The sequence below is a fragment of the Herpailurus yagouaroundi genome, unplaced genomic scaffold, assembly GCF_014898765.1.
Source record: "Herpailurus yagouaroundi ecotype Mexico unplaced genomic scaffold, PumYag 139, whole genome shotgun sequence".
In the NCBI taxonomy this organism is placed as follows: domain Eukaryota; kingdom Metazoa; phylum Chordata; class Mammalia; order Carnivora; family Felidae; genus Herpailurus; species Herpailurus yagouaroundi.
In genome coordinates, this window is record NW_024412394.1 from 22,803,198 (window position 1) to 22,812,360 (window position 9,163).

The window sequence follows — 9,163 nt, forward strand, 5'->3', positions numbered from 1 at the left end:
CCATCCCCCACCCAACAACCCTCAGTTTGTTCTCTGTCTTTAAGAGTCTCTTATGGTTTGCCTCCTTCTCTGTTTTAATCTTATTTTTCCTTCCCTTCCCCTATGTTCATCTGTTTTCTTTCTTAAATTCCACATATGAGTGAAATCATATGATACTTATCTTTCTCTAACTGACGTATTTCACTTAGCATAATACATTTTAGTTCCATCCACGTTGTTGCAAATGGCACTATTTCATTCTTTTTGATCACCAAGTAATAGTCCGTTATATACATATATATGTTTGTATACATATATACACATATATATATGTGTGTGTGTGTGTGTGTGTGTGTGTGTAGATATATATATATATAAATGTGGATATATGGATAAATGTGAATGTTCTAAATATACCAATTAAAAGAGATTGTTGAATAGATTTAAGAAAACAACAAGATCCAACCATATGTTGTCTACAAGAAATATTTAGGTAGAAATCTAACAAAATATGTAAAAGATCTATATGAGAATAATTATAATACTCTGATGGAAGAAAGCAAAGAAGACCCAAATATATTGAGAGTTATCCCAGGTTCATGGATAGCAAGACTCAGTATTGTTAAGATATCAGTTCTTCCCAGGATTATTTATAGTTTTAGTGTAATCCCAATCAGAATCCCCACAAGATAATTCTGTGGGTATCAACAGACTGATTCTAAAGTTTATATGGAAAGGCAGAAGAAACCCAGAGTAGCTAATACCCTGTTAAAGAAAAAGAACAATTTTGGACGATTAACTCTACCTGACTTCAAACTTGCTATGTGACAGGACAGTTTAGCATTGGCAAAAGAATAGACAAATTTGCAGAACAGAGTAGAGAGCCTAGAAATAGACCCATAAACATATAATCAACTGATCTTTAACACGGGAGCAAAAACAAGAAAGGATAATCTTTTCAACAAATGGTGCTGAAACAACTGAGTATCTACATGTACAAATTGCTATGGTACATCTGCAGCATAGAATACTATACAACACAAAGGAACAAACTATTCTTATTTTTTAAGGTAAACTATGCCCAACGTGGGGCTCAAATTCATGACCCTGAGATCAAAAGTTGCATACTTTCGGACTGAGCAAGCCAGGCATCCCCAACTTATTTAAAACAACTTACATGAATTTCTATATAATTATTCTGAATAAAAAAAAAGTCAATCTCAAATGATTACATAATGTAGGGTTCCATTTGTGTAACATTCTCAAAATGCAAAATTTTAAAAATGGAGAACAGATTAGTGGTTGCCAGGAGTTAAGGATAAGAGGGAAGTGAGTGTGTCTATAAAAGGGCAGTGTTAAGGATCTTGTGCTGATGGAAATGTTGTACATCTTGATTATATCGCTATCAGTATCCTGGTTGTGATATTGTGTTATAGTTTCATAAGATTCACCAAGGGAAGACTGAGGAAAAGATACATAGTATCTCTATTATTTCTTAAAACTACATGTGAATTTAGGGTTATCTCAAAAGAAAAAATTTTTTTTTCTAAACATTTATTTATTCTTCAGAGACAGAGATCAAGTGCAAGCGAGGGAGGGGCAGAGAGAGAGGGAGACACAGAATCTGAGCTGTCAGCACAGAGCCCGTCGCAGGGTTTGAACTCATGAAATGCAAGATCATGACCTGAGCCAAAGTCAGATGCTTAACCAACTGAGCCACCACCCAGGTGCCCCTAGAGTTATTTTCTAAGGACGAATCCATGAGAAAATAAATGAAAAAATAACTTCTCAAATAACTGTCAAGTTGTGAAATCAAGAAAGAAAATCCAAGGGAATAAAAAGTATATATTTTTTAATGTTTATTTTTCAAGGAAAGAGAAACAGTGTGAACAGAGGAGGGGCAGAGAGGGAGGGAGAGAGAATCTGAAACAGGCTCCAGGCTCTGAGCTGTCAGCACAGAGCCCAACGCGGGGCCCAAACCGATGAACTGTGAGATCATGACCTGAGCCAAAGTCGGACACTTAACTGACTGAGCCATCCAGCACCCCACAAAAGAAAATTTTAATTAAACTAAAAACAGTCTAGACATGTTTGATGATGTAGTCAGTAGTAGTAGTATACAGCTATGGTTTCTCTCTTGTCCTAGGTTGGTAAACTCAACAGAAACCTAAGTGCAATTACACTGATTCACTCCTATATATTATTGGAGGGGAGCAAATTTTCATTATGAGCAAAACCATACTAGTACAAATCAACAAATTTTTATAAATTTGAATGTGTGCAGGAAGCCTAGCAACCCTCACTGCATACCCTGTGATAGATTGGGCCTTCCACCCACTACTAAGTTCAAGGTAGATGCCATTGACCTAGTTTTGAAGGGCAATGTAAAGATGACCTAGTGGGATCTGTCTCTTTCTTTTGTTTTTGTTTTTTTTTTCGTACACAGTGAAACTGAAGTTTCCAGAGGTCAACAAAATTGCCATGGCCACATAGTTTGTCATGAACAGTTAACCAATACTATCTTATGGTTCTATTTAATATTTTGGGGAGTAAAAATGTGATTTTATATCATATTTCACCTTTTAATATCTACATGACTTTGGAGAGTTGATTGATCTCTCTGAACTTCAACTTATTAACCTTTCAACAAAAATAATGTAATAACTTCATGAATGGTTCTAGGTTTTGTAGGTTTTGCTTACTAAATTTGGCAAGCTCTATTTAAGAAAAAAAACCCACAAAATTATGACTACCATGTTACATACAATTTGAAGTATTTCTTAGGCCAAGAAAATCATACACATGGAGTCTCTCTTCATTTAACAACTTTGTAATTATAATTTTCTTTTTAATTTTTTTTAATGTTTATTTTTGAGAGAGAGCGCGTGCTAATGGGGGAGGGGCAAAGAGAGAGGCAGACACAGAATCCGAAGCTGGTTCCAGGCTCCGAGCTGTCAGCACAGATCCTGACACAGGGCTCGAGCCCACGAACCACGAGATCATGACCTGAGCTGAAGTCGGACACCCAACCAACTGAGCCACCCAGGTGCCCCATGTAATTATCATTTTCTGTAGGAGGAACAGAAAACTAACTTGGAGTATCTTCTAACATAAGCTGACGGAAATTTGCCTTTTATTTTTGATAGCTCACAGAGGTTTCTTTCAAATTTTCAACTCTCAACTAGTAATACAGTGTCGTTTTTAGGATTGTTGTCAAATTTGAGGAAACCTCTATTGACTTTCTTTGATATATCTGAGCTATGAGATTTTAGGGCATTTCAAATTTTCTGTAGAATGAATGTCTTAAATATTTTTTGAATTGGCCACATTCAGGGTATTCTTAGAAGACATCCCAAACTGGAGATGGCCAGCAATAATGTAATTAGATATGGCAGAGAGATTGCAAAGCACAAAAAATATTTCCAGTCAATCCTTAACAAAATCTCAGAAATACATACTGCCACCTCTACTTCTGCTACAACAGGAAGGGAAAATGCAAATAAGGGGCAGTTGAAATGGAAAGAGACAGTAGTCTTAACTGACTATGGTAGAAACAGACATTTTTACATACTTTACAAAAACATAATAAACATGAAGATATTGATAGGGCCCCTTTTTTGGAAGGTATTCTTGTATAGAAACTATTAGCTTTGTACTAATTCTGCCACTGACCTAGTTCATTGGGTTTTCTTGAGTTTTGAATGAGGTAAGGCAGGCTTGGGATGTTTCAGACACTTAGTAAGGAGTCAGTATGTTACTGAAGAATGACAGAATTGTTGATAATTTTTTTTTTAATGTTGCGTGTGTGGGGAGAGAGGATTCATTTTACTTCGTGTTTTTAAACTTCCCTAATGAATCTTGTGTACTTATTTATTTTGAGAGAGGGAGTGCATGTGTGTGTGCAAGCAGGAGAGGGAAAGAGAGAAAGGGACAGAATTCCAAGCAGGCTCTGTGCTATCATTGCAGAGCCTGACATGGGACTCAGTCCCACGGCCATGAGATCCTGACCTGAGCTGAAATCAAGAGTCAGACGCTTTACCGACTGAGCCATCCAGGTGACCCTATGCTGGAATTCTTAATAAATTATACAGTTCCCAACTCGCCTTATGAATAATGGTTCTTTACAATTTGTATTTTTAAGCAAAAAACTTGTTGATACAAAACATACAACTATTAAAAGTATTACAAAATAGTGCCATAAATTTGCCCTATTTTAAAAAATTTGCTTTTTATAGGTACCTGAAACAAGGCATTTTCAGTTCTGAATCTAACTGGATTTTGTTGGAGAATCTGCAGCCTCCCTGGCAGTGAGCACAGAGACATAGTGACAGGCCAGGAGATGTCTGTAATATCACTAGTTCTCTTCATGGGGCAAAGAGCTTGCTGAAGAAGCTGTACATATGTTCTACCCTAATTATCAGTGATTGATCAAGTCAGAGAATTTAGTAGCCAAATAAGCATGAGGTATGTTTACTTTGAAAATATGCATTTCTCTATCCCCAAATAAAATTGGTATATGGAAAAATTGTAAGTTACATTCCTACCTCATACCAAATTCCAGAAAAAAAATGAAAGATGGAATTAAGAGTTAAAATTGAAGCTATAAAAGAAAAATTAACATTGGTGAATATTTTTATGTTCTTTAAAAGGAAAGAACAGTCTTAATATAAAAGATGCAGCAAAAGGGCCAAAGGAAAAACTAATGTATGAGTTCCTACATGTGTATTTGGTAGACTGCTTTGGTGGTAGAATGTGTGGCCAATATTTTCATCTGTTCTATGACATCATTTTCCTGTAAATGTCTTTGATGCATTTGTAATTTTTGTAGCTCTTTTCACATTTTCTCTTACACAATCGTTGTGCTGATGTCCTGCCATAGCCTTTCTTCAACATTAATTTATAATGACATGGTTTTTCCTGGTCCGGCTATTTGCAGGTGAGTTCATGGATGGTGGAGGGGCCAGGGTTCCCTGCCAGGCGTCAGACCGTTCAGAAGCCCTCTCTTCGCAGTCACAGAGACCACAGATTCCAGCCAGCATGGCTCCTCTGACAAGATATTGTGTAGCCCTCCTCCCTTTGGTCCTCTGACCCAAGCTGAGTCTGAAAGGATTTCTGTTCCCAGCCCTGCATTCCCAGGCCCTTCACCAGCAGCAGCAAACAGGACAGAGCCCTTGCACTTACCGATGAGCCCTTGACCTTCATGGAGTAAGATTCTGCTGGATCTTTCTGAGATGTGCTGTTAGGAGCCCTCTCAGAGAGATACTCTGGGCATTTTCTCTGCATCCCAACTTGTGACTTCTGCTGAAGCTCAGCTTACATTACCCCTCAGTTATTAGATTTATAGGCTATAGCGTTTGCATTTCTGGGTGAGTTTCTCCTTTCAGGAAGTATGCTTTGCTGCTACTTTCTGAGGCCTGCTACTCATGAGGTCCCCTGATGTTCTCTTTGCATTTTCTGTTTAATTTTATTATTTTTTCAACATTTATTTATTTTTGAGAAAGAGTGCAAGTGATGGGAGGGGCAAAGAGAAGAGGGCAGAGGATCCAGAGCGGGCTCTGCTCTGACTGACAGCGGAGAGCCCAATGCAGGGCTCGAACCCATGAACTGCCAGACCATGACCCAAAGTCAAGACGCTCAACTGACTGAGCCACCCAGGCACCCCTCTATTTAATTTTAATTGGTTTTCTTTTGGGTTCCACAGATTTTGTCTGACACCTCTTTGCTGAAAAAGTGGGGCAATATTTTTTTAATCCTCTTTTGTTTTGTTGTTTCTCATTTTTTCTTGTTGCTTTGATTTCTCAGGAGGAGAAAGAAAGTTAGGTTACCAATGTGTTCATACCATAGAGTTACATCCAGTTATATCCAGTGTTCAGAAGCCTAATGCAACTCTGATTCTCATTCTTTTATTCAGAACCTGTTTCCTCATACTCCTTAAGGTTCTTTTTGTCTTCTCTTATATACTAGAACTGGATGAAAATGTGCCTGTTGTGTATCTTTTCATATGCATTGTTTGGGGCACATGAAGGACCACTGAAATCTGGATACTTGCATTTCTTCAATTCTGGGAAAATTTATTTTATTACTTATTATATAATTTTTAAAGTTCTCCTCCCCATTTTTCATTTTATCTCTCTCTGGAATTCTAGTTGTCCTAGAAGTCCAATCATTATGGACTGAATCTCTAGGTCTCCTATCATTTCTGTACAATTTTTCTTTTAAGTCTCAGCTTTTTTTAAATCTCAGCTGGGAGATTTCTTGGCTATATAACTTGAACGTGTCAAAACTCTAATTTTTTTTTTTAATGTTTATTTATTTTTGAGACAGAGAGAGACAGAGCATGAACGGGGGAGGGTCAGAGAGAGAGGGAGACACAGAATCTGAAACAGGCTCCAGCCTCTGAGCTGTCAGCCCAGAGCCCGATGCGGGGCTCGAACTCACGGACCCTGAGATCATGACCTGAGCCGAAGTCAGATGCTTAACCGACTGAGCCACCCAGGCGCCCTAAAACTCTAATTTTTAAGACCTGTTTTTTATTCTCTGATAAGTTTCTTTTTTATTAAAATACTTTATTTCTAGATTTCCTTTATCCTTATGAAAAAAATTTAATAAATTATTTTGTAGGCATTGTTTGTTTCACTCAAGACCCCTTTTCCTCATTATCTTAAATTTACTTTTCTTTTACAAGGCCTTTTTGTTTGAATCCTGGATGTTCTTTCATATTTAATCTGTCACCTGGGTAGCTTCAATTATGAGTCACTGGGTAGAAAGCCACCTGTTTGGGGGGGGGGGGGCATCCTTCATATCAGTTTGATACTGAATCTTGTGGTTGGTGTTGAATTGCTCTCCAGATCTTTTGGTACTCCTGGCTGATAATATTTTACATACAAGACAGAGAAAAGGGACTGGAAGTAACAGTGTTTCAATGACAGACTTTGTGTGAATTCCCTTTTCAGCTCTCACTCATGCCCACAACTATACCCAGTGCCTTGGGCCCTGAATGTCTGCTTTTGACTGAGTGCAGAAAATGTCTTCTGAATAGATATGTGGAGATGTGTAGGAGGAGAGATTTATAGTTCCTGTATGCAGTCTCTCAAACTCTCTTTGATATGTGGAACCTTATCCCCATTATCCATTATATCTGGTATCAATTATGAGCCCCTCCTGGGTTTTCTGGGGCAAACTGGTTTGCTTCCTCTTCCCTTGAAGTAAGTTACTACTCTATTTTCTGTCTCCCATAGTTTTCTCAACTGTCTAATGGAAACAATATCAGATAATCCCTCATAAGGTTGTTGTATCAGTCAAATGAAGTTACGTATGTAATATGCCTAACAGAGCACCGAACTTGAAGTAATCATTCTACAAATGGCAGTTATTAGTGTTATAAAACCTCTCAAAATCCCAGACAGTCCTATTCATATTAATTCCCTAAACGATAGTGCCCAAAAAATCTCTGTTGCTGTTTTTGTGGACTTAATAATTTCTGTATATTCATCTAAGGAATAAAATTGGAAAAAAAGTAAAATAAATTCATGCTTTAATTCTGCCATTTCAGTGTCTTAATTACTAGAGATTTATAAATTATAGCATCTGATAATTATAACTCAATGTTTTTTAAGAATATTATTACTATTTTCATAAATTTATTAATCTAGATGAGTTTTAGAATCATCTGGTCTTCCCCAACTCCCTTTTCCCCAAAAATACCCTTGGAACTTTTACTGGAATTACACTTAAGTAATTTTCAAATCTGGGAAAAAGTTGTATCTTTACAAAACTGATTCTTCCAATTCAAGTACATGGACCGTTTAAATTGTAATTTTTTTTTCTTTAGTAAATATTTGCATTTTTAAAATATAGGTCCTATGTACTCATAAACTTAATTCTTTGGCATTTCATATTTTTATATGTTGCTACTCCAAATGGAACATTATTTTTATTTTTGTAATTGGTCATTGTTATATAGAAAAATAGTGATATTAATATGTTTTCCTTTTTTTAATTTTTTTTTAATGCTTATTTTTGAGAGAGAGACAGACAGAATGTGAGTCGCGGGGGGGGGGGGGGGGGAAGAGAAAGGGAGACACAGAATCTGAGGTAGGCTCCAGGCTCCAAGCTGTCAGCACAAAGCCTGATGCAGGACTCAAACCCAACTATGAGACCATGACCCGAGCTGATATCAGACACTTAACCAGCTGAGCCACCCAGGTGCCCCAATATGTTTTCCTTTTAAGTCTCCATATTACCCTTTTGATTCACATTAGTTTTCCAAGTTGGGAGGGGGTAGATTTCTTCTTCAAATAATGGTTATTTTACCTCCTCTTTCTAATGCTTTTGCTCCATTCTTTTCCTTGGAGCATTGCTTGTGACTTCTAGACATAGGAGTAGTAGTAACAGGCAAGTTTATTTTCTCTCTTAACTTAAATAGGAATGTCTTTAGCGTTATGTCTGATTACTTGTTTTGGTTGGAGACAAGACATTCTTTAACAAATGTCCCATTGATTCGTATTTTGCTTTTGCTGCTTTAAGCAACAATGAACAAGAAAGTACACACATGTGCATACACGCACAAATCTTGCACATAACTTTCATTAAAGGAAGACAGTTATTTGGGATTCTAATATCTGGGGCTTTTGTGGTAAATAATCAAGCTCTATCCTCAGAGGAAAAAAAAAATAGACCATTTTATATTTCAGTGACAGGAGCCAGAGGTGAAAAAGAGGGAAAAGGAACTGTGTCTAGCTCCTTGGAGTTACCTGCCACACAATCGTGGTAGCACTTCCAGGATCATTTGCTTCCCATGTCATTCTGTTTTATGATCACACTAGAATGGTGTGAAGACTATACCTCATGATTTTTAAAGTAATCTATTTGGCATTATTTTTTTCTATTGTGAATTAAGTTGAACATGTGAACAGCAATTGCTACATCATAAATTCAAAAGTGGTTGAGGGACGCCTGGGTGGCTCAGTCAGTTAAGTGTCCGACTTCGGCTCGGGTCACCATCTCACGGTTCATGAGTTAGGCCCCGTGTGGGCTTTGTGCTGACAGCTCAGGGCCTGGAGCATTCTTAGAATTCTGTGTCTCCCTCTCTCTCTGCCCCTCCCCCCACTTTCACGCTCACGCGTGCTCTCTCTCTCTCTCTCTCTCAAATAAATAAACTTAAAAAAAAAAAAAAGTTGTTGAA